Source organism: Corvus cornix, chromosome 4 (genome assembly GCF_000738735.6).
Source record: "Corvus cornix cornix isolate S_Up_H32 chromosome 4, ASM73873v5, whole genome shotgun sequence".
NCBI classification, from domain to species: Eukaryota; Metazoa; Chordata; class Aves; order Passeriformes; family Corvidae; genus Corvus; species Corvus cornix.
In genome coordinates, this window is record NC_046334.1 from 39,572,836 (window position 1) to 39,599,251 (window position 26,416).

A 26,416-nucleotide genomic window follows, 5' to 3' on the forward strand; every position below is an offset into this window, starting at 1 on the left:
CTTCAGTTTTAACAAACGCTTATATAGTAAATCTCGTAATTTAAACACAAATGTTACTGCCTATTAAAGAGTATTATAATGATTCATGAGTATTTTTGAGTAATATCTTGTGCCTTCTATCTTTTGGATGTGGCTGGCTGCCATTTCTAAAGAAGTTGCCGTGCCAAGGAATCTTCTGTCAGTTCTTCCTATGGATTTCCTTATGGGAACAGCATTAAAGCAAGAGATAAATGCAGGGTTTGGCATGTTATTAGCTGCAGTGGAGTGATGGGGAGCAGAGCTTCTGTTCTCACTGCCAGTCTAACCAGCTTATTTTTTGCTAGCAGTGGTTTACAATCTTGCTTGCTAGTAATGTTGTTCTAAATCAAATTTCACCTATATTATTAATTTTAAGGTTCTTCTATGTTTCCTCCATAAAAGGGCTCATCTTGTTTTCTGCTCATCATTTCATCAGCGTATAGGTCAGGAAATTATGACTAATCAGAGCATAGAGAATGGCACTTTTTAAGGAATTGAACAGTCAACAGCCTTTTACTTGATGGATATTTGTCTTTTTGAAATTCTGTGGTCTGATTGGGAGGGATAAATGACTTCACAACTCGAAAAGAGGTACTCAAACATTTACATCTAAAAAGGAATATGTACTTTAGCCAAGGAAGAAATTGCCTCATCTTTAAGGAATAGGATTTTCAGTTACTTCTCTGCTTTTCCAATTACCTGCCCTGTAAAACTCAAAAAATGCAGATATTTCTGTTAAATTTAGCAGGCATATCATGTGAGTTAACTTGTCACTTTCCCTTCCAGGGTTTCTATTTTACAGCAATGGTTAGGGTACAGTGCTTAATTCTGTTTCAGGGGGGTTTTTCAGAACAATTGTACTCATATTATCTGACATATTTCTAAAGTATCTTACAAGAACAAGGAGGTATTTGTTGTAGTATTATTGCATGCATAATGGCGTGTGTATAAATACTTACGCGTGCAGGTATCATGTAATTATAGAGCTCAGTACTAAATGTATAAGTGTGAATATGTGCCTAATACAGAATTAAAAGCTTAAAACATAGAACACAGTTGTGTAGCAACTTGAAAATATTTTATTTGCACATGCCCACTTGTTAAATAGCACTATACTGGGGCCTCAGTGAAAGGCTGTTGTAAGCTCTAATAACAGTAAGTTAATCTCTAGGCTAAGAGTATGGAAAATACAACTTTTCTTGGTGGTTTCCCTTTTTTTTTCCTTCACATATGAAACTAATCTAAAAATATTTGAGTTATCAAAACAAAAGGGAAAATAATCTTCCTGATAATGAAGTGGCGTATATAAGTATTTACTTTTTGCTTCTAGTCTACTTTAAACCTTGTTTTAAAACAGCACTCTTTAGGCATCAATGGGTTGAAGTTAATTTGCAACCCAAATGTAATAATAAAAACAAGTCAAATATATTCCCATTATCACTCAAGATGTTGCAGTTAGAAGATGGATACAGAAACGGCAAAAAATATCCAGCTGCTCTACATCAAAAACTAGTCCAAGTGCAAATAAATACTTGGAAGTGTTTTGTCTTTAAATTGAAAGGACTCCTAAAATAAAAAGTGATTCAATTCAGTGTGACAAATGAAGTATGAATTCCATTTTGCAATAAGTAATAGGGAGGGTTTTATTTTTGTTCCTTTAACTGTGTTTCACCCAGACATATGAATATTGTATTTAGTACTAAACAGTTTCAGAAGATGAAAGTTGCCAATTGTTGGAGCCTGTGTGCATTTTCTAGGCTGCAGCCACTGAGCTGACAAGGAAAGCAGAAATGTGAAAATCTAGAATAATAGAAGGCATTGACATCTCATAAAGCTGAATTTCAGCTGGGTGCTTTAAATAAGAAAAGGGCAAATATGAGGGGAAGTATCTCTTTCCCAACTCAGAGACAGTCTCAGAGGGTCTTTCAGCCGCTTAGGGCGCTCCCTTTAGGGTTTTTATTCACTGCAGATATGCACACACACATAGGGGAAAAAAAAAAGAAAAGAAAAAAAATTGTGACTTTTTCATTTGCTAAACAGTGACAAACTGTACTTTAGACTCAGTATGATCCTTATATTTTATGTAGTTTAAGCATCCTGTACAGACAAGAAATTATTAAATATCTACCTTAAAGAATCAGAATATACCTATCTTTACTTTCATTTGTGTTGGGGTAGCTGTGAGTAGCACCATGGCAAATAAAATGGCTGTTTAGCTGGGTGTAGTGTAGTAGAGATCAAGAGCAAAATAATGGGAAAAATCCTTAATTTTTTAAGTAGGTTTTCTAGAGCAAAGATCTAGTGATTTTTATTTCCTCTTGTCCTATCCTTTGAGGATCCTGGCCTACTGTGTAATTAATTACTGAGCAAGAAGTATTAGGTTGATTTATATGGGATCCCTGTTGGGTAAGGAAAATAGACATTTCCTACTTGGTGACTTGCTCATATGTATGGGTTGGGTTTGGGACATTACTTGCATTTTTGTTGTTCCTTTCAGTTTATAATAAATTGGAAAATGTTTCAAGGTCTGTTAAAACTTGCATGAGATTAGGAGACTATAGGAATATGTTAAGTCTCGTGGACTCATAGTAGAAAATTAGGTACACTTCTGGAGAACAATGGACAGAAAAAGCGGAAGAGCAGGTTAAGTAACTTGCTAGAGGAAGAAGGAATGGGCACCAGGTGGCACCCTTTTCCCATAGCAAGCTAGGAGTTGATGGATGGCGATGCATCAGACCGTCCTGATAGGTTTCCAAAAGCTCTGTTTTAATGACGTCTACATCCTCTCCTCACAGTAGCTTCTCACTTATCCTTCCTTTGGTTTTAGAGTCATTGGCTTTGGGTCAGCAGTTTGGGAGGCAGCAGATGCTGTGATGGATGCGGAGCTGCCAGGGTGCTGGATGGCTTGTTGGTCACGAGCTGACACGTATGGCCACTGGCTGCTTCCCCAGAGCTGCCAGAGGGCAGAACCTAGCAGGCAAGCAAATGTCTGCATCAGATGGAGATTGTGTGGGAAGCTAAGTGAGAGGATAACAGCACAAGGATTGGGATAAAAGGGGAGTTAGGAATTTATCAAAAAGGGGTAGGTAACTGAAAACCAATTCCATGGAAGGGAAGTAACATGGAGAAGCATATAGGTAGGGAGACTATATAATAAATTTGAGACAAAGAAAATCATGGAAAGAAGAAAAGGCGAATGTTCTGTCTGCTCCTACTTACTGAGTTTCAAGAAAAGCACCTAAAAACCCCATTACAAAGAAAACAAACAGTCAAAAGGGAAGAAAAAAAAAGATAGAACTGATTTTCTCTTGAATTCTTTTTTTATGGACAGTTTCTGGAGAACCTACTTTAGGCTGTAGTGTGGGAAGACAGAAGAGACAGTTGATGAAACAGAGTATTGGATAGCTGATTATATTGATGGTTTTTCATTTGCCCAGTCTAGCTTAAACCCCTGGTTGTTCATGATTATAGAGCAGTAGCTTTTCCTCTGATAGCCAAGTTTGTGCTCCTCAGATTTGCATCTCCCCAATTTGAATGGCACAGTTGCTTTTGACACTTTTCCAGAGAGACTGTAAATGTTGAAGCTGCCAAGGCAAAATGCATTCTGAACCTATAGTTAAAAACATCTTGTTTCTGGGTAGTACTTCTTGCTGAATCCTGAAGCATGTAATGTGAATTGCTTTGGAAAGCATTTTGTATCCTTAAGATAGAAAAGCATATTTCAGCATCTGATAACTATAAAGAAACTTTCAAGGCTGCTGACCCAGATGCTTTAAAATAGGCTTGAATTTAGTTAAACTTTATTTCAGGCTGCTTTTACTGACCTTCGCTCCCCCACGCCCCTTGCATATTCCCTCAGTGGTCTTTCAAAAGCCAGGTGTCTGGGATTGTCTCCAGCCTACTCTGAAAGCACCCCAGGCCTTGGATTAATACATGAGGGCTGCCTTTTATTTAAGTCCATCCATTTACATAATGCCTGCTCAGTCAAACCCACTTGCAATGTACAGCCAAGTTGAACCAAAACCTCAGCAGGTCAGTAGTGCACGGTCCTGGATTTTACTGAATTCAAGTGTTGCGCCTTCTTGCAATAAAAACTGAAGAATATTGCAAAGGTGTTTTGGATTTCTGATTCACAGAAGGATGTTGTAGACATCTTTGATCTTTGTGTAAAAGAACTAAAGAAAGAACAGTATTTTAAAAATATGTTCATGCTTAAAGGGTGTGAGTATAGATCTAATATCAGGGTGAAAATTTCATTGTGTATACATGGCATGACAGTGCATTGTTAGAATTAAAAATACTTCCTTTAACACATAGAACAGACTTCCCTGGACTGCATCAATGTCATTCTGTTATACCAAGTTCTCACTCTGAAAGCATTGTCAATAAATGAAAACACTTTGAGTCTCGTTTTCTAAATGTAGTTCAGAACTGCTGATATCAAAATCCAAACAAATAAATTTCTTGTTATCTTTTTCAAGCATATAAAACTATGGATTTTGTGTGTGTGTGGTTGGTTGGTTTGGCCTTTTCTGATGATTCCAACTGTCAACTTTTACAACTTGACATTGTTTTTTACTAGAGTCCTCAATACTGTTGAAAGTGGGTCACAGGACCTGGCTCAATTAGGAGTGAAAGGAACAGCACAAAAATAGTGAGACCTGCTTAGACTGTGTGTTCAAAATAGTCACATTGCTGAATTTGCCAACAGAAGGTATTATTAGTGATTGTTTCAGCAAGAGGTGAAAGTTCTCCTCCCTGATTAGCACTTGAGCAGTGAGTAAACAAAGTACTGACTTTTATGAAAATAAGAATGATCAGGTAAAAGAGACACATTTTAGAATACCTTTTTTATCACAAGTTTCTTTGAATAATATAACTTAGTATGAATATATTAGAACAGCATTATTTTTCCAATATTCCGCTCTGCTACTTTTTGGGGTTTTTTGCATGAAAACACATTGTTTGAATCATCAATTGACTCCAGCACTTAGATGTATATTATTTTTGGTACTTACAAAATACATCACTGCTTGATTCCCCTAATGAGCAAATAGTTGTTCCCTGTACTTTGTGTAAGTAATTCACATATTTATATATTTCTTTAGACTGGAGTACTGTATTAATAAACTGTTGATATGAGATTATTCTTGGTCTTTGTGTACCGTACTATTGTGGGTAGTCCTTCAGTGACTTAAAAAATCATAGTGACTGCTTTTATTACCATTTCTAAATTTTCCTGTTGATAAAGGGTATCTGACATGCAGTTCTTAATTTTATAGATATTTCAATCATGTGCACGCAAAAATCACAGTTTTCTGTTGCTGTCTTTTGACCTTGTGTTATCTTTTTCACCTTGTAAGTTATGGGGTCTTTCCATGAAATTCAGAAACTTTTGCCATATTTTCTTTAGAATTCCAAGATTTTGTTTGTGCCTGGCACATATGAATTAAGCAGATACTCATTAGGAATATCTCAAGAACACTATAGTATTTATTCTACAGATTTTTTATCTAAATTTTATTGTAAAGTGTGAAATGCATAAGCAGTGGAATTATACTGAAAATTTTCAGAAAGAAGGGAACATAGAAATTATTAGAATTACCAGCTAATCGGGTCCAATATGGGGAAGATAATTGCGTGAAATTCAGTGCCAGATTGGGTCTTGTTTCTCTATTACAGTAAATAGTTAGGCTAAGAAGAAAAACTTCAAATCTTAAGATAGATTATGAAAAGAGATGAATGTTTCTAAATACACAAGTGTGAAGGTTGTAAACATTAAAAGTGATACTTAAAAGGTTGCATAATAGTGACAAGGAAATAACAGAAATAAAAATAAGTTGTGGATTGGAATAAAAATTCAGTGTATATTGTGGAATAGAAATATTTATTAGGGGAATTGCTATGACAGGACATCATGCTGCTCAGTGATTTGTGGTTCAGCATGGTGTAGAGTGGAACGCATAGAGGATATTGGAGTCCTTGATGGTGTTCTGTAGATTTGTTTTTTTTCTTGTTTAAGCACACCAAATATATCTCAAAGTATTATCTCAAAGATAAATACTAAAGAAATTTCTGTGTGCTTTGCTAGATTTTAAAGTTATTGAAAGGGAAGAGCCCTTCAAGAAGGAACTGCCTTCTCTCTAAAATGTCTGTCAATACCAAAAATGTCTGAATGACAGAATAAAGGTTTGACATCTTAATATTTTCATTATAGTTAGCAAGCAAGGAGCAAGCAACAACCTTTTTAAGAGCAAGTGTCGAATTTATCATGTAGGTCTACACTTGATGGTGATGCACCTCGTGTGTCCAAGGCAGGAGGGATGCGTTGCCTTTCAAAGCACACCAATTGGCTCACACTTCAGTGCTGGTTGTATCACAGTACTTTTGGTAGTCAGGGGCCCAGTGTGTCCAAATAATTCCCCTTTGCCAGTGGCTTCTGAAAAGAGTTGTCTAGAGCTATTGGCATGGACTGTGGTGGAAGTTTTCCAGTGCATGATGGTGATGGCTTTTACACCAGCTTTGGCCAGCATCTTCAGCCAAAATGGTCTATGACGTTTCCATTATCTTCTGTAAACATGGAGGTGCCTTTTCACTGCCACCTGCCAATCACAGTGTCACCATCTGTAATGACAATTAGTATATGAGGTGCAGTGTTTTATGTACTATGGTGACACTTTACTCTTCCTATCATTTCTGCTGTTTTCCTTCCCTGAATATGCTGGTTGAAGCTTATCTGACACATTTTGGTTTGCAAACCTCTGAAAAATCCCCAATTACAAGTAGCTGATAGTGTGTTAATGGAAGGTGAGTACTGAGAACATGGTCAGTGCGATATCAGAAAACTTAGAGAGTAACTGACAAAAAAAGAAAAAGTTTTAATACTCTTGGAAATTTAATTGTGCAACCATATTTTGCTGCTACTGAAACACATCAGGCCTAGTTTCAAAATGAACTTTAAAGAGATACGCTTTTTCATTTTATTTCACAACTGTGTATTTTAGTGAAAAGTAAAAATTTATGAGTTCAATTAGTTGAAAATAACTATCATAGGGTGTTGGGGGAAAGCTTGAGCTTGTGAAGATGAGCCTGAGGTAAAAGAAGGACTTGGACAAAAGTTTGGTCATTTTAAACCTATTGATCAGAGAGAAAATGATAAGCCATTTTGACTACAGGTGAAAAGGAGGGAAATGTAGTAATAAATGGGTCATATGTGTTTGAGGAGAAGGGGAGGCTTTCATTGCTCATCTGGCACAGATTCCTAGATACCTTTAGCCTGATTTCATGAAGTGGGAAAGTCTTCAGTCAACCTCAGGAGAAAGACAGTTGTGACTCAAAAAAAAAATGTGTTTGACCAAGTGTTTTGTGATTTAAGTTTAGCTGAAAGAAACATATTTAACAGAAATCAGGCTTTCTCTGTAAATATTTGGGATTTGACAGAAATATCTTACAGCTCAGAAAGTAATTTCTTTTGTTTATTGTTGCTTGATTATCTGGCATGTGAAGTTTAAGAGACTATTTTGTTGTTGTTGTTTTTATAAATAATGCAATATAAATAATAAAGGCGGGGGCATCAAAATATTCGATTTTCTGGAGTTTCTTTTCTTCTGTGGAGGGAGGTTTCACGGTTTGGTTTTTTGGTTGTTTTCTTTCTTTTTTTTTTTTTTTTTCCCCTAGAGGTTATCATTACTATTGGGAATTGCTAAACAGTTTTAAGTGTGAGTCCTGTAAAGCTGGATCCCCAATTTAACCACTTGAAAGGACATAAATGCATTATAAGCAGGAAGCTTATATATAAAACTGACAACAGCCAATTAGGACTGCAGTACAAAAATGGTCTAATTTAAAGGGCTGAAAGGTGCACAAATGAAGTGTACAACTTTACACATTTTAAGTGGTTGTGTTTCAATCTGTAAAACAAATTTTATTTCCGTAGTAGGAATTCTTGATAAAAGGTGGGTTTTGTGATGTATTGGATTTAAATTTGTAACATTTAAAATGTTCTGTATTGACTTCTTATCTGTCAAAAAAAATTGTCTTTAAATAAAATTTATTGTAGCATGTTGCAGTTTTGGTGATATAAAAATTGCTTAGCAGACTGTGTAACAATATTTAATTCTTCTTTTGTGCTGCACAGAACTCAGTAATTACAAGAGGGGCTTTTTTCATATATATTAATAAGGCATGAAAACTTCCTCCCCCCACCCTTTTTTTAATCTTTGAGTCATACTGTCAGTTTTGACATTTTCTTAAGCTGGCCTATGGAGGAGATTTGTGTCGTGTTTTGAATAAAACAGGAAGGTCTTAGAGATGATTGGGAGCTGAAAAAGTGCCAGTCTGTATCAAGAGCAGACTCAACAATGTGACAGTGGAAAAAAATTGAATTTATATTATCCTGAGAATAGGTATTTTGAGATGAAGGAAACATATGTAACTTTCTAATTGAGAAATCCTAGAAGTAGCCAAGCTCAAGGAGGTTGGGTTGTTATTGTTTTTCTTGGCTGGTGTTGACACTCTGTAGCAAGTACCGAGGAATGGGTGAAGCTGAAAGCCATGGGTCCCAAGTAGAAACTTGAGTTCCATCTGTTTCTTGGAGGAGAAAATATAAGAAATGGATATTTCAAGGCAGAATGTATGAGCCTGACACTGAAAAAAAAATCATCACACGTACAATAGACTGCAAATTTTAAATACCAATGAAACAGTGATACAATATTGTAAGAGAGTGGAAAACTGCCTTCAAGAAGTAGACTTTTAAAATTCAAAATTGGGTAGCTATGTTCAATGTTCTGTTGAAACAACTGGGTTATTTTCTGTTCTTGTTTTGCATGGGCTAAGTTTAGGGATAGTGATGATCTCAGATTGAAAGCTGAATCTAATGCATGACACACAGAGCAAAAAATAGCTGGATTTTTCTCTCTGCTGTGCAGGTCTGGGTCTTATTTTACTTTAAAATATATTTTCAGTTGTAGTGAAAGTACGTGTTGGATATCAATCCCTTACAGTTGAAAAGATTTTAATAGCTAGTAGGAGGAATGTACTTAATATCCCCTGTTTCAGCCTTTGGTCCTTTAAAATTGCAGCCATGCCTTGACAACAAAGATCAGCTATTAAACAAGGTTTGTGCAGGAGGAGGTGGGAGGATGCAAGAAGTGACAAGATAAAGTATCTAGTGAGAGAAAAAGTAATGTGAGGTCTTTGGTTTGGAAAAGAGTGTTGAGTGATACAGGCAGAGTGCTTAGCTTTACCTTTTTACTGTTTACCTTTGCTAGGCAAGTCTTTTAAAGAACTTTTTGAAGAGACTAAAATTCTTTGTGATAGGTTTTTTGGTGTGTGGGTGTGTTGGTTTGTTTTTGGTATTTTTTTTAGGGGGACCGGGGGTAAAATTGTTTCTGTGTGTGCGGGTATATTTTTCTGGGGGTCAAAGAGGTGCCTTTATCATATTCCTTCAAAGTTGTTTTAGAAAAAACTGCCTTATTTTCATTATCTGGAGAATTCCTTACTTTATACAAATAATACCATTATTCATAGTATTTTTTTATGCTATGAAAGAGCCCTCTTACACCGTCTCAGGATTTTCTGTCAGTGCTTAATTTTGGTGTATTTAGCGCTGCCGTACATTAAAACACTTCTGCTCTGGTTTCTATATCCAGAATTTCACAATGCTAATGATCATGTGTGGTTACAGGTAACTAAGGTGGGTGTGCAGCTTAGACTGTGGAATAGCTGGCTATAAGAGCTTTTTATCAGTTTCCAGTTCTTAAACTCTTTTGTTCACTACTCTTTTTGATTTAGTTTTTTTTTCTTTCTTATTGGAAAGCTGTGTATCTGAATTGACTAACATCTCAACAGCGCTTTTGTACCAAAGATTAGCCAATTGTGTGGAATAAAGCAGACTGCTGTGTGCCCTTTCTTTTTGTTATCCTTTATGTATTCTGTAAAAGCCTACTTTCATTTCTTTCATGAAAATGAATACTAAAAGGTTTAAAAATGAAACCAGAGTGCATGCCACAATGATTTGTTTAATTCAGTGGCATTGTTTAAATGGTTACTTGAGCCAAGTGGTTACTTGAGCCACATACCGTGTTCATATTTTTGTATGTGCGTATGTATATATGTGTGTAGTCATTTTCAGCTGTTAATTGGAGGTAATAAAGTTTAAATTGATGGTACAGCAGAATAAACAGCACAGTTCACCAGCACTTTCGTTTTTGACCAGAAAGTGTTTTACATCCCTGCAGTGATTCACTGTAGAGGCCATATCATGAACCTGACCAGAGCTACTGAGTCACGCAGATGGTTCTGACCTTCAGAACACAAGGTCAGAGCTTGAGTGAAGTCTCAGATAGCAAAAATACCTTCATTTTTACTGAGACAACAAAGACTTAGCCATTGCTGGGTAGTTAATGTTTACTGAGTGGTCTCCCAAAGACAAAGTACTTCTTGGTTACAAATCCATTATTGCTCTTCCCCATGGTCTGACAGCCCTATACCCTTCAAAAGGAGAAGAGCAATGAAATATGTCACCTGCTGTAAGTGTCCAGTTGTCTTCTCTGACCAAGTAAGTCAAAAAAATGATGATGTGGAAGATCTTAGAGCAAAATCCTTCCCTTTCAGAAAATTTCTTGTCTCTGTTTACTGAATCGATCTGTGAGGGAAACATTTGCTGTGTGTACAATTTACAGTGCAATATCAAATTGTCCAGAAGAAAATACTATTGGCCTATGGCAAATGCACAAAAATATTCTGTATGGCTTATTTTTTAAGAGCAGCAATGTTTCCAGTATGTACTGCTGCAAGAAAACAGATTTCATCAGGAGTTAAGAATCTGTCTGAGCTGTAAACCCTAAGATAATTAGAATAATTAGTCTCTAGCCTAACATGTTGCTACTATGTAGTTAGTTAATGTGAGGTAGTCATGTTTCTTTGGTAAGGAGATGATTTAAAAATAAAATGGGTCAGTTAAATGGGGACACTATAGAAAAACTCTGGGTATGGAATTCCAAATATATAGATATCAAAGAACCAAGAGAATGAACCAGCTGTTCAAAAACATTCTAAGATGCTTTTAAAGAAATAATTACTCATAAGAAAAAAGTCAAGAATAGAATCTTGATGATGCAAATAAGTATTGTTTCCAATTTTAAATTGTTTTCATGATGATATAAACATGCCCCAAGATGTACTGGGCAGCTTGTTTATTCTGTACTTTTACTGAGCTGGTAACAGACGTTAGGCCTTTCAGGTAGAGATGGGTGATGTTAGATTGATGTAAAACCAATTCTATTTAAGTCGTCTATGCTTTGAAAAGCAGAGTACACAACTTTAGGATACTGTATTTCTTGCATCTCGTACATTCTTGGTTTTGACGTGTGTGGAAAGAAATATTAAATATCAGCTTGTTCAGTGTTTACTGGTTATTTGGGTAAAGTTAAGCATGTTTCACCTGAAGTCAATATTAATATTACAAATCAAACAGTTAATTAGCATTTAAAGATATTACATTTTCTCTGTAGAATACAGTAAAGGTATTGTAATTATGGATTTTGATTCTTTTCATGCCTGCTGCTGAGTTTATGAAAATATCCTTTCATGTGGATTTTTCCAATTATGAAATAGGAATCGTCCCAGTCCTGGTCAAGTGCTCTGATGCTTGTGGAAGATAAATCTGGTTTTTGTGTGTGTTCAGAATTCCTTCAGGAGAATGTATTTGCAATGACAATTTTTAAAAATTTTTGCTTAGATGCTCTTTATTTTGCTCCTTTGTATACAAATTTAAGGCTAAAATGGGGCTCATGTCAGCATAATATCTGATCAGCAGAATGGCCTCTGCTGAATAATAGTGTGAGGTATACAGCACAATTCCATAAATTGAATAGGAATTAGTAGTTTGCTAGTTTGAATGTAGTTTATGTAGCTTCATACTTAACATCTCAGTCCTTGAAATTAGGAATTTGTCTTTTGGTTGCTCTTATTGATGCTTTATTTTAGTAAAAGGAAATGCAAATAACATTTGTATTTGATCCCAGTCAGTATTAACCTTCTAAAACAACACACTAAGCTTAAACCAGCTTCCAATAAGTATGTCCATGTTAGGTAACTACTTTTAGACTTCTCCTTTTGATGCATTGTGAGAACAGGTATATTGAAGGAAAAGAAATTACATGCCCTAGAGAGGAAAAAGAAGCACTTATAGGAAAAAATGAGATTACAAATTACGAATAGTAGTGTAAGAAATTAAAAAATGTTGATATGGGATGGAAAAACTATAGCCATGCTTAAACCATTATTTTTATCTGTAAGGGAAAAGGTTTAATTAATAAACAAAATGCTCAAAAAAACCAAACTGAAAAACCCCCACACCTATCTCTCCCCCTACAAAAAACCCAGCAAAAACCAAAACACCCAAGCAAACAAAAAAAACCCCAAACCCCAAGCTTTACATGCTCTCACATGGCCTCCCAGAAATCAGTTGCTGAAAACATAGATCAGGAGAACTAAGAAATATCCTTGTTTTTATTGCTTAGTAATGTAGAGTAACCAGTATCCAAGTTGAGGAGTGGGTTTTGGAATTCTTAGGTAGAAAAATCTAGTAGTTTATATCATAGTAATTGATTTGGGCTACTGCTCTTGTATACATTGAGTCTTTAAGCTGTATAGAGCTGTCTGATAAGGAGCTGTAGCTCTAAGCTAGAGGTGTGAGTAGATCAACTATGTGGTTTTATGTTTGTGGCAGTAAATGATACAGTAAGACTAATAGATAAGACCCAAGGTTTGGGTGTTTTCTGGTAGAAGAAGAATAAACAGTGATAAGTTGCAAATCAGAGAATATGATAACCACTAAAAAAAGTCATTTTCAGGCTCCTGACAGAACTATTTTATCTGAAGCGTTCTTGGGATGTGAGGATCATTCTGGGTTGCAAGCAAATCTTTTTGCTCATTTAGTAACTGTTTTTAGATTTTGAAAAACAGTAAAATAAGAACAATCTGTTTGATTCCTTAAAATGCTGATAAAGTTCTAAAATGGAAAGAGAAATGGGAAAAGTTAATATCTCTGTTAGCTGAAATATCTTCTAATATAATTGAATTTTTGCTAAATGTCCTAGTGCGTTGTATTTTGTGTCAAGTGTTGAAATGTATTCCTTAGGACAGCTACCATCATAGGGTCTCTTGACTGGTTTAACTATATAGTTAGGAGAAAAATAATTAAAGAAAAGCTGGCATTTGCATATGTAGTTTATACAGCATGGAAACTACCTGAACTTTCTAAAGGTAGTGATAAGATTACTTTTTTCCCTGCTAGTTTGTCTTAATTTGCTTCCTTCTTTTTAATATGTGTAGCTGACAAAAACAGAACATGCCATTTTGCTCAAGAAAATGCACTAAAATTTTAGTTAGGCCTTTATGAAGCATGGTACTTGTCTTATGTAAATGATGTCAATTCAGATGAGGATGGCACTGATCAATGCTATGTGGGCTGCATGGCATTTAACAAACAGAAGAGCTTTGTCAATGCATCATTAGCAAAAATGGTTTTTTTCATCCTTCGTAACTGAGTGTGCACATGCAAGCCATGTGTTTGCTGTTGTGGACTGTAGGTTTGCTTTTTCAGTCTTGCCAAGTTAAAAATACTACCAGTACCCTGTGTAGTATGATAAATGGCTTGGGCACCATTAATGCCTAGCATTAATGTCCTAGCAGCGGTATGTTCTTATGGATCTCTGTGTACAAAGTATCCCACACAGGTACTTGCAGCAAGTGTTTAATCCAAAGCAGTGTCAGGTGTGCTTCTGAAGGGATCTGCAGGTGAATGTGCAGTACTACTTGTCTATCCAAACAGCATAAACATGGAAAAATCAACTGCAAGTGCAGAATGGGAGAAAGTAATTGCCCGCTGTAATGCTCATGAATCAAGAGATAGTTTATGTTAATGATTCCTATACTGGAGATGAGTAGACTTTTGTTTTGAAAGGTTGCTGGAATAGAAGTTGCTGGAATACTGAGTTGTTTCCTTCTTCATGAACAGGTGTGGACTGACAGGTTCAATTTTGTGGAAAGAAAAATTTGTCATGTTAGTGCTAAATTTAAGGTATTGTCTCCTAGATGTTTCTTTTGCTCTGCCTTTGTAGTCTAGATTAACAGTGGAAATATATCAATAGAAAATCTACCAGGGAATAAAGCTTTGCAGCAGAACTACCTGCTACATAGAGATTCATACAGGAGGAAAAAAAAAAATGAAATTTTTCACAGGGGTACCTAAAATATGGAAACGTTCTCTGGGGTGGTATTTAATAACACCTTAAAATTTGATAAAGCAATCAATCTGCTTTTTTACTAGCTTGGAAATGTCCTGTAGAATGGGACAGAACAAAAATTGTTTCTTTTTTAATACGTAAAAATTAAATGATAAATAATTGTTATATCACCAAAAAAATAGCATATCTCAGGTGTCCTGGAGCCTGTTACCTCTCTCGGTGTTAGTATCAGAAAATTCCAAAATTTCTTATTTCTGCTGTGTGCCACTTATTAATTTTCATTCATATCATGAAGGCTGCCATATTCTTCAGGCTACTTGCTCTGGCATGAGTACAGTGAACCTAAATGCAGAGCTTGTATGACTAGAAAAAGAATTAGTAATAAATTATTCTCTGGTTGTATATGAATAATTATTTAGGTGTGGAGGGACCTCCAGAGGTTTCCTCATCCATCTCCTTGATCAGCTCCAAGCAGGCCTGGTTAGATCGGGTTGCTCAGTGCTGTGTCCAGCTGAGTCTTGAATCCCTGCAGGATGAAGACCCCATGACCTCTCCCTGTGAGCATCCTGTGTGGGTGTTTGCCCATGCCTGTGGTAAATATTTACTGGTTTTGGATGAACTAGCAAGTAGCAACAGACTTTTTCATCTTTCTGTCCAGTGGCCCCTTTTCCTGTTTTCCTGAACTAGAGTATAAACCAAAGAAGCTGCTTCCATACTGCAGCTCTGGCTGGACTGCTTGCCTCTCCTCATAGGGGAGAACATATCTTACACTTACATACTTTAAAAAAATATGTAGTCTGATTGTAATTTTTTGTTAGTGAGAAAGAGCACGCTTCTGATTGATTCTGCTTCAATAATTGGCTTTCCATTTTTCATAGGAGTCTATTGCAAGGTGAAAGAGAGTCTGTGAGACATTGGCAACAATCAGGCAACTATTTCTTTGACTTTAGAGGTAAGCTGTCATTAAGTGTGTTGTTTGGTATAGTATTGGAAGGGGAGTGAAAGGAAACTAGAAAAATAAGAATAGTGTTTATACATTACCATGTATAAAACAGTTTGCCTGTTTCTGCGGATGTCTGTAACCAATAATATTTGTGCTTATCCTTTACCAGTGTTACCTTTTACCCTTCATCCATTGGAGTGCAGAACTTCCTACTTCCCCACATCTAGTTGGCAAATATTTTAAATAGGTGTGTTTCTTCCCCCTCGCACTGGCAGCAGAAAAAGTACTGTAACTATTTGTTCAGTTATTTAACCACAATGATAGTGGATTCTATAGGAGTGTATATCTAGGAATCTAGTTTTTGGTAGAGGCAAGGTCAATCATGCTTTTCGCCAGGGCAGTATTTCCCTGAAGTTTCTCACAGTGAAAAAACTTTATCAACTGAAGATGGGGTTTGTCTGCTTTCAAAATACTGGAGTGCCAGCCCCTGTACCCCAGTTTTAAAAACTGGGCACTCATCAGTTGTATAAGGGTGGTAGTAACTCTCCCCTTATTGGGGAAGGTAGGGGCTTACCAAGAGAATGAACTATTGATTTTATTTTTTAAAATCTAAATTACCTAAATTTATGTTATTCTAGAAATTAAGAAATATGCTGAAATATAAATTTTAGTAAGACTTCAGAGAAAGAACTGCATAATATGTTACTGCACTATGGAATGCTGCAATTTACTGGGCTAAGGATATATCAAAAGGTTAATCGTGTGTTCTCTTTTTCTGAGGCAGCTTTTCCTAGGCATAGCTGTTTTTAAGCTTTTCAGTCCGATTTCTGTCAACTAGATTTCTACAATGAACAGCCCAAAGGAGCATAAACAAGAGCTTCTGTTGTGGAACACAGTTCCTTTTTATTTTAAAGTGACTATTAACCCTTTTTAAAACTTTCTTTTGATGTGACCAGACAAAGAGAGACTCATATAGCCCTTTGGGATTTGCCTGCAGTGAACCTTCTTCAAAAATCATGACCTTGGTTGTCCAAGTGACAAGGCTCTCAAGTTGTTTAAAGTAGATTTAAATGAGCAGAAAGCACGATGTCAAATATGTGTTGCTGTAGATGTAGTGTGACAGTACTTTATACTAGTTGAAGCGCATGTGAGTGCATCAACCACACAGGTTGCTGACAGGATGGAAACCAAAACTACCAGCATACAGCGAGACAGATACACCAACTTCTCTTATCTGAACATGCAAGCATTTAATACATAAAAATGAATACAGGTTATGCTTTCTTTTGTCTGGGGTTAGGAATAATGACAGTCTTTCTTGGTAACAAGGACATTCTTTGTAATGCAGATGTATGTGTACCTTTGCCTTTACAGTCATAACAACTTCTTGTCAAATGAACCAAAAAGTCCCAAACGAAACTTTCCCATCATGATAGAACAAGAACTCAGTAACTTGTTATTCAAAACCCTGGGATAGAATGCATTTCTGTCTTCAGAAATTGGGTTCTATATGCATTTCCCTGGGAAAAAATGTACTCCAGTGATTGTTTCAATGTATGCACTGGGTTATAAAGGGAGTTTCAGTGATACTGTACATATCAGCTGCACATGAGCAGTTTGTGGTTTGAAGAGGGAACCTGGGATGGAGAGATCCAACCTTCTGTATCCGATTTTACCCTGTGGAATATGGCATTAAACAATCCTATTGTGTGTTTAAAATTTCAATTTTTCTGTTGGAACACTAGACCATATGGTTTATTTGGAGAAGTTTATGGATAGTTCATCTTTGTTTACTCATTTTCTACTTTATATATCAGATAATGTGAGGAAATGTAATGTATCAAAGGTAAACCTTGAAGTTCAGCATGGTGTTAAACTATCCCTTATGTCTTAATTATTTTATTAGAATATAAAAGTTGTGTCTCTTTGATTTAGCTGCACATTTGAACTAAAGTTAGATCGAGCTGATGTATAAATATCAGGTAATTGTGAAATATTTAATTAGAAAAGGGTATGGATCTTGTTTCACAAGAACTAGTTGAAGAATTGAACACCGCAGGAGAGATATTATTATTCCTTTTAATGTGTGAACTAGACTTGGGGTATATTTTCTGACATCAGCCAGTCTTTTTGATTTTTATAGAAAATCCTGGTGGCGGTGTGGTTTTTGTGTGGTTTTTTTTTTTTTTTTTCTTTCCTCTGTAGCCTACAGTTATTTACTTGTCTTATCTTATACATTTATTTTATACAATGGTTTACAAATGGAAAATTTTCTTAGGATATATATTTAGGATATAGTATAGCTAACCTGTAGAAGTGCTTAAGTTATTCAAATATACAAATATATGTGCTGTGTGAGATAGACTAGAAGGCTGTGTATCACTAGTTATTTATACAGCTTTTAGCATTCCTGTGTGTTGCAATTTATTTAGATCCATGTATTGAGCATGTTGCATTGTTTCCTGTTTCTGAGACTTAGTGGAACAGCCTCACAAAGAAATGCTGTTTGATGATAAGATTGCAAAGTAGGAATGAATGAGCAGAAGAGGAGTATGCCAGGGCTGTAATAATGTTTGTAACATTCATTAAACTGTTTGTTAAGTAATATATTCGGTCAGACGAGTGTTTCCCAGCTTCTACATAGCCTATTATGTGTTCTAGTAAATTAAAACTAGGAAACCTTTGTTGGAGTTATAGTGCTCAAACTGACATCTAATTCCCCCAGACAATAGGTACAAGCCTGCAAGCCTCTCTAATTCTTTCCAGTCTTTACATTTATTGATTCTTTTGTAAACGTGTTTCATCCAATCTATTACAAACAGCACTGGTTAGAAGTGTGAAGTTTACCACGTCTGACCTAAGGCACATTGAAAACAGCAGCCATCTGCCATACAGTCAGGCATCCCAGATTTACTTCCAGTCAGAAGAAAATTTGGACCTTTAGCGGCTCAGCTGGTTTGGTTCCTGCTTTGCTTAGAGGGACTGACATGTTAATTCTTTGATCTGTCTGGTTTGGAACTGAATTTAGTTCAGCTATCATTTGTATTCTAGGTTATGTTTTATTACTTGAGTTGGCTTATATAAGTAGTTTATTTTGATTCAAGACTTCATTTTCCCTAGTCTTGAGTAATGTTTTGCATATACAGATGTAAGTTTCTTACTGCAAAGTATGGATTTACTTCCTTTTTTTTCTTAACATGTCAGGTTTTCTACATCTCTTATTATTAAAAGTTACCAAATAGTCCATTCATAATCTCTGAATGAATAGAAAGAATAGTAAATTTTAGTGAAATGAGCACAATACATTTTTATCTTCATCTTATATTGTAAAACATATGTAATAAATAATTGATAGTAAACAAACACATCTTATTTTTCCTACCATATTCATCACCAGTTTCAAAGCTTTGAAGTTCAGTAAATAATTTATGATAGTTGTTAGTATAAAGAAATCTGACTGTAGTCCTGATCCTGCTTGGTTTTTGTCCTTGTTTTCAAGCATATCTTTGGTAGCCATACTGAATGATAAAGAATGCATGAATAACTGATGGGATTCATTAAACAGATGAAAATTAAATCAGCTATTTTTAATTAAAAAAAAAAACCTCTTAGACATACATAATAAAAATTTTGTGTATCTTAAAGATTTTTGGTTTTTTAAAATTTGGTATGAATTGCTTAAGACAATGAAGAAGTGAATGTTTTTAATACAGAGTGGAACATGTTTTCAGCCTGCTTTTGTTCTCAGAACTTCAATCAGGGTGTCTTTTAGCCTGGTTAAATATCTTGCTGAGATCTGCTATATTTGCTGAGAATGTAACAAAAGGTGTCAGAGTACAAAAACAAAGAAGTGCATGTTTTTGGCCTTTACTGAAATGTTCCATAGAATACATGTTTTAATTCCTTTGTTTTCCCTTGTTTGCATGGGAAACCCAAAGATTTTGGAGAGGTTTTTAAGCAATGAAGAGATTTTTATTTTTTTCCAGGTCATTCAGGGTCATCAGGATGGCTTTTATTTGTGTCCTTATACAAGTTCTTAAATACTCCAGTAATGTATTGTGAGTCTTCACATATATTCTGACTTATATAAAACTTTAAATAAAGCAGGAAAAAAAAAAAAACATTACTTCAGGCAGAGATGTAAAAATTCTGTGTAATTCTGTAGCTTCCTGGTGTACTCATTTATGGTATCTCCAGTTTAACCCTCAAAATAGAGTGAGATCAGAACATAGCAAAGTGGTTTGAATGCATCCTCATTTTGGCTGCAAAAAGCAATGGAGTGTAAAACCTCTTGTGTAGTTTTCCCAAACTGGGCGGGGAACTGTAGTACCTGAGAATTTCTGGTTCGATTTTTTTGTTTGTTTATTTTTGGGGGTTTTTTGTTTGGTTTGTTTTTGGGTTTTTTAAAACATTGTCTGCATATAAATGCAGATGCATGATAGTACTTGTGCCCGAGGCGACAGGACTGCGTAAGAATCTCTGGCCATTCTAACTCCTCTGGGCAGGCTGCAACCTGCAGTGCTTGTCTTGCTGTGTAGTTGTGCGTATGTGAAGCCCCAGGTCTTTGTTTCTGACACGGGTGGTCTAGGCAGCACGGGATATTAATGGGTTCTGTGTTGTACAGCTGTAGTTACAATGAGGCATCTCAGCAAAGCCTTCAAGAATATTTTCAATGCAGGGCTGAATATATAAGGCACTAACACGGGGAGGCTGTTATTCCATGGTATAGGGTCTTCTGGGTCTGAGGTTTAGGCTGGTTTGTGAGGCTTTCTACTTAAAGGTGATTTATAGGTATCATGAGCCAGATGTTGTGAAAGTTACCAAGAATAGCAAGGACTTGTTATTGCCTTTCAGAAATTTATTGTCTCTCAAGATTTCCTGTACACCACTGTTATTTCCCTTGAAATCAGTATGGGGCCTGCAAGACCACATTAAGCTATTATTGTCATTAGTTCACTAATTTTTCTGGTGTGGCAGATGACAGAAGAGGAATGTTTTGGGAAGTTTCTGACTTTGACCGATATGGTGATAATTTCACTTGGCAAAGGCACATTACTACTTTCTCCCTATTGAGTAATAAAAGCCTTCTCCAGAAAACGAATTTGTTAGATGATTTCAAGGGGAAAAAAAAGGCCACCATCTTTTATAATTAAAAGACTTAGCCTAAATATAGATGTTACCATTGACTGCTTAGTGTTGTTTGACAGTGGCAAATTGTTTCCTTTAGGGATCTGTAAATGATGTGATGAGCAAATATTCAGTCTTCACTTGGTAGCTTTAGCTGTTTCTTGAAAAGTACTTTTGTTTGGTTTTGTTCTAAAAGCTCTTCTTTTTCTTCCCTCTCCATGGCTTTTGTCATGCTTTTTTTTGTCTATTTTTAAGTGCTACCCTGCAAAACCAGTGACAAACAGTTGATAAAGCTAGTGATGAACACCCATATTCTTTTGGAAGCTTTAAAATTGTGAAAAGATTATCAGCAAATAACATTACAAGAAACGTGACTACAGTGTGATCTCATGCACATTAATTTTTCAGTGCAAGAAGAACCTGTATACTCGCCTAAAGCATTTCTGGCTTCATAGATCACCTTGAAGGATTGGGGCTTGCTCTTTGTAAGGAACATGGTTTGCAACAATACATCACCTTTGTTTCTTTGCTCCTAGAGAGAATGTGCTGACAGCAGGGCTATGATAGAACAGGCCACATCCACCACTGACTTTTTGCTTTCAGTGTCACCTTGGGACATCATGTCTGGTTTACGAGTACTGATAATTTCGTAACGGTGTTTTAGTACTTAGCTTTTTTTGTTGTCTTGTGCAGCCTACTGGCTCTTCAGAGGCTAAGTTCATGTGTTGCACAAAGTGGGTGCAAAAATGCTGTAGAAGAGGGAAAATCTCAGTCATTTTCAAGCTGCCTTTTTTTTTTTGTAGTCAGGCTTTGTGTACACTTAAAAATTGTGCAAGTTTTTATTAAATTGTAATCTGGTTTTGAAAACATCTGGATTTCTTGGCAAGGAAGATGAAGCAGAAAAGGTGGAGAAAAGGCTGACTTCAAGGGTAAAATGAACCTTAGCTAAGGGAAGCAGGTTAGCAGTTTTGTGTGCACTGCCCATGTTCAAGATAGGATACTGCTCACACACAGCTCAGTTAGCTGCAGAACAAAGGAACAGCTTACATAACTCTCAGTACAGAGAGATCAGGTAGTAATTTTCATGACCCCTTGTAATATCGTAAAAGGTGAGGTATTCACAAATTCAATGCTTGGTTCTCCTTATTGAAAATCTTCGGGGTTAAATTAATAAAACAAAGTTGTGTAGCTGTCAGTGAATGCCTTCATGAACTAAATGTTCCTTTTTAGGTCACTAGAATCGCCAGTTAAACTATCAAAAGCAGTGTGCTTTAATTAAAATAATTCTTTTCTGTGCAAATCTATTTGAAGAAACAAGTAATTCATGGTAGAAGATATAAAAATTGGAATCTGACAAATGTGTACTTGTACATAACCTTCCTATAAGTCCTGAACTCTGTCTTGAATGTGTATTAGTTGCTAAATCAAGTCAGATATCTGAGGTGCGAACTGGAGAGCTGATAGCAAATATTCATAGTGGAAGCTGATAACAGCCTTAATTAAGCTGATGCTATCTTTCCATGATAAATTTAGAACTTCTCCATAAGACATCTGACTTAATGCTCCATTTGCATCCAGGAGTGTTTGTTTTAGACCAAACACTGTCTCTGTTAAGAAATCTGCAGATGTCTCTTTGACAGGCCTAGCTAGAGAGACCTATCTGTCTTTCACAGAAGAGCCTGGGAGCTTTGTTTCTCCTGTGTTGCAAGGTAGTGAAGGAGGTGTACATTGACCTAAAGCTGACCTTCCAACATTTAGCTTTTTCAAGGTTGACATGCCCTGAGAAATACTTATTTTTTTAATGACTAATGCGTTCTCATAGCAATTCTTGAACCCAGAATTCCTTAATCTTTTAGTTACTGTACTTGCTTAATTCCAAGGAGCTTATCTTGAAAACTTTGGCTAAAATGATAATTTTAGAATAATTCTAGAAGCTTTGGTGGGCACAGTCCAAGGCAGCTCTATTCCTGTATTGTTAACTGCAATTAAACTGAAAGGTTCTAAGATAACAATCATGTGGTGAATTTTTTGAGTAGCAAGTTAGTATTATGTCACCAGATTGTTGACATTGATTCAATCACCAATGGATTCCAATCACCAGATGGATTTATTGTCTCTGCCTATTTTGCTTTCAGGAGTTGTACACATTGTATATGTGTCCCTTAATCATCAATGGGGAGAGACTGCCTGAGACACTTTTTATTTTAAGTATTTTCAGGGAATAATAACTTGATTTGAAAGTTAAGTCTTGTACTAGAATTTTTTGATCAAAAAATAAAATGCGACATTTTTTCCTTCCTAGAAATTCTGTCATTGTTTCTGAACCAGACATTTTAACAGGATTCTTCTTTATAGTTAGAAGACTTAATGGGAGAGTCCAGTGCTATTCCCTCACAGAGAGTGAATAAGCACTATTCATAAATGGTAATTCTTATAGTTGTCTAAACTTAAAATAAAATGGATCATTAAGTTGATGTAAATTATGAAAGTCATCTGCGTGTTTGGCTAAAAGTCCAGTATCCATGTATTTTGTGTGAAAACAAACACAAAACAGAGAAACAGTTGCTTCACCAGAACCTGAGAAGTGGTGTGAGAAAAAGGAGCTCTGTGTGAGAGGTGTAGAGGCTCTGATGCATATGAGCACTTAGAACAGGCAAAAGAAGTCAAGTGTGTTCTGCTGTATTCCTGCTGCCTGCACTTGTATGTGCTAACATTTTTTTCCTAGCTCTTTCCTGCTTTTCACTTTTTTTTTTCTTTTAACATTGTATGCCCCTGGATGAATTTTTAGGATTTTTTTTTTAAGAGGACCTTGAAATTTAATTTCAACTTAATTATTTTTCTGTGTGTGTGCACATGTGCATGTTTGTTGCACTGTGACACTGCTAATTCAGCAGTGTTTTGTAACTTCTGAGGTGTTAGGATTTCTTGGTGTGTCATACCTTGGGGGCAGGAAGCAGAAACTGGTAAGAAATAGGAGCCAATGTACATAACTCTGACATGCTTAAAGTTACAAAAGTTGCTCCTTGGGCAATTGGCAGTTGTGAGAAACTGATGGGTAAATATAATACTGGTCGTTTTCTTATCTATCAGTTATTAAGACAGTGGCCAGTTGAGTGGAGTTTGTACCTGGAATGATAAATTTTTGCAATTACATCTCTGGATAGTTAGTATGGTTAGATCTATCTATATGTATTTATAGTTTTATATATACATATAGCTATACTGATAGGTAGCATGTGTAGTAAATTAACTAATAATCTATCACAAAAGTAGCTGAAAAATACTTTTCCAAAAAACTAAGAAGCTAGTGTTTACTCTTCTCCAGTCTATAATTGTTCTGTTGTATTTGTCTGCTTGTAATCAGATTAGTTGTATTTTATGGAAATTGAAACTAAAATTGTAGATGTTTGTGGAGGGATATGTTATTCTGCTGAGGTACTAGGAATGTTTCTGGACAAAATAAATATTCTGTGTGAGTAGTTCTGCATATCAGCAGGTGTAGGAGCATCAAACAGGAAGGTGCAGATCCAGAATCTGAGGGGCTTACATTATCTGTAGAGATTCTCTGCTTTGTGATTAGAAAGGTGACATATGTAAGAAACTCCTACAGATGAGTGGATATCAGTTTTGCTTTGTTGCCTCACTCCCTTCAGTTTACATACTGCCCTCTTTGCTGCAGTGTTTGCAAAACACTTCACTGTAGTAGCTGTGTTTCCAAAGTGCTGCTGAGTACAGAAGCAGATGGCAGCTCAGTCATTTATTCATCTTGCACTATTTATTTCTATTATTTCTCTGGAAGCAAGTTAATTGATGTTAAGCTGTGGCTTCCTATCTCCTGCTTTTCCTGCTTGCTCACTTTCTCTTTTATTTTTAAAGAGGAGAAGATAGAAATCATGTCTGGTTTCTGTTGGTGCTTTTTCTTTTGTCTTTCTAGTCATGAATATTTCAGTGCTGTAATGAGGCATCTTTGAAAAGTTGTGGAAGATGACATACCAAAAGACTAAAAATTAACTAAGACAAATTAGTTTCTTCTGTTTCTAGGAGCACACATGTCAAGATGATGATAAGAGTATGTCTGAAATACAAATTAGGATTGAAGTTTTGTGTGGGTTTTTTGGGGGTGTAGGAAGACAACACCAGTCTAACTTCCTTCCATTTTGTGTGGAAGTAGGCAGTGCAGGTTTGGGCAGCGTGGGTTTTTAAAGACTTCTGATTACTCCTCCTGTGAAATAAACAGCTACTTTCCTCTCCAGCAGAAATGGTACCAGGTGGATTTGGCACTGCTTGGAGAACTCTGCTTACAAAGGTAACTACCAAAACTTCATTGCCTACACAGGCGGTTGTATCAAGTTAGGTCTTGTATGGTGACATCCAACTCCACTCCATCCAACCTCCACCAGGAGGTTTTGGGATTTTTTTATTTGTTTGTTTTTTATGAGATCATGGAAAAAACTGTAAGGTTTTTTTGTATTTAGTTGTCAGTCCTTTAAAATATGGTTAGAATGAAATAATTTTAACAAAATCAGATGGCATTCAGTCTGTTAAAAGAGAAGATTTTGCTCTTCAGAAAACACTTACTTATTTGAAGTACTAGACCGTCATTCTATATGGACACATTTAATTGGATATATTTAAATTACTGCTGATGGGCCAGAGGAATAAACAAAAATAAATAAATCCAGGGGGGTGAGCATGCACTGACCACGAATGTCATTTCAGTAAAGAAAAATACGTAAGGTTAGAGTAGATCCCATTGCCTTAGAGCTGAGGGAGGGGAGTTAAAAAAATGTAAGCAACCCCAAGGCTGAGCTGAAGTTTTAGTTGCAAGATCTATAAGCTAATCAGTACTGCTAAGATTTCAGCTAGAATCGTGTGTGCTCTGTTGGAGGACTCTACTTTCTTTAAGGAATAGTACGATCACACAAGAGCTATGTGGATAGACTTAATTTATAGGGATTGTTAAGTGTGGAGAGGATGGTGGGGTAGAGAGGTCATTAAAATGGCTTCCTGTCCTCACCTCTCAGTTTGCATGATGGTCCTTCCCCTCATACAAGTCTGTGGAAAAGGTAGAGTGAGTGGGAGAGCCAGGAAATGGTGTTGATTCATCAGTTTAAATAATCCCTGCAATCTTCTGGTTATATCTGATTTCAGCTATCACACTGCCTTACATTTGTGCTTCCTGCTGTTTGGAATGCCTAGCTGGTGGCGTTACAGAGGAAGGCAAAGATGACAATTAGCTGAGCTGTTACTCATAAGTCTGCATGGTGCTCCAGTTCCCAGATAGACACAGTAATCTGGGGTAAGGAGTACACATTTTGTGGAAGGTGACTGCATATTTCATTTGGGTATTTCAAACAGTGTGAATTTCACCATGGGTTTATGTGAATGAGACTTCATTTTATTACTTTTTTCACTGTCTTCAAACCCAAATGCTGGTCTGGAAGAATGAAAGGTCACAATCCTGGACCAATTGCCCACAGCACAGTAAACGGTGAGGAAGAGAGTGGTACTACGCGACTTGTGTGTGCCTCTGGGAAACTGAGATTCTTTCTCGGATCTGGTACGCAAAGAACTGTGAATGCCAGAATAATATTACTCATAAATTGCCCTACATTAATTTCTATTCCAATTCTGTGTCGCTCATGTAAGTGAAAATCTTGGAAATACGTTTGCTAAATCATGTGGTAAATGGTCTTGTTGATGACTGCAGAGTTGCTCTGGGGTTGGAGCTATTAAGCACTTATTATGGGAATCCAACAGGGCAAATTAAGAGAAACCTCTGTGTGTGCTTGTTATTTTAGGACTTTTATGCTTTCTTCTGAGAGACCTCATGTAGGACCCCATGACCTAAAAAGATTTGATGTCTTTTAGTCAGAGGTTAAGTTCTGAAATCTCAGTTACTGACCTATCAACAATGGAAATAATCACCTCCAAGGGAGGGTTTAGTGTTGTTATTCTTTAATGCTAAATAGCTGAATATTGCTGTTAATAATACATGTAAAGTAGCTTTTTAGCCTTCTGCTTAGTTGTATGTGGTATTTTCACTTATAGCTGAGTCTTTTTATATTTGTAA

At 36.2% G+C, this 26,416-nt stretch overlaps 1 protein-coding gene across 11 annotated transcripts in view; it reads left to right on the plus strand.

Moving 5' to 3' along the window:
- Nucleotides 1–26,416, plus strand: part of TENM3 (teneurin transmembrane protein 3) — a 1,315,365-nt gene that overhangs the window by 921,353 nt on the left and 367,596 nt on the right. For 9 of the 11 annotated variants that reach the window (XM_039550639.1, XM_039550640.1, XM_039550641.1 and 6 more), the window contains one exon: nt 15,152–15,225. The exons of the other annotated variants lie outside the window; for them this stretch is intronic. The gene's annotated coding sequence lies outside the window, so the exon portion shown is untranslated. The remainder of the gene's footprint in view (nt 1–15,151; nt 15,226–26,416) is intronic. 11 annotated transcript variants of the gene reach the window in all.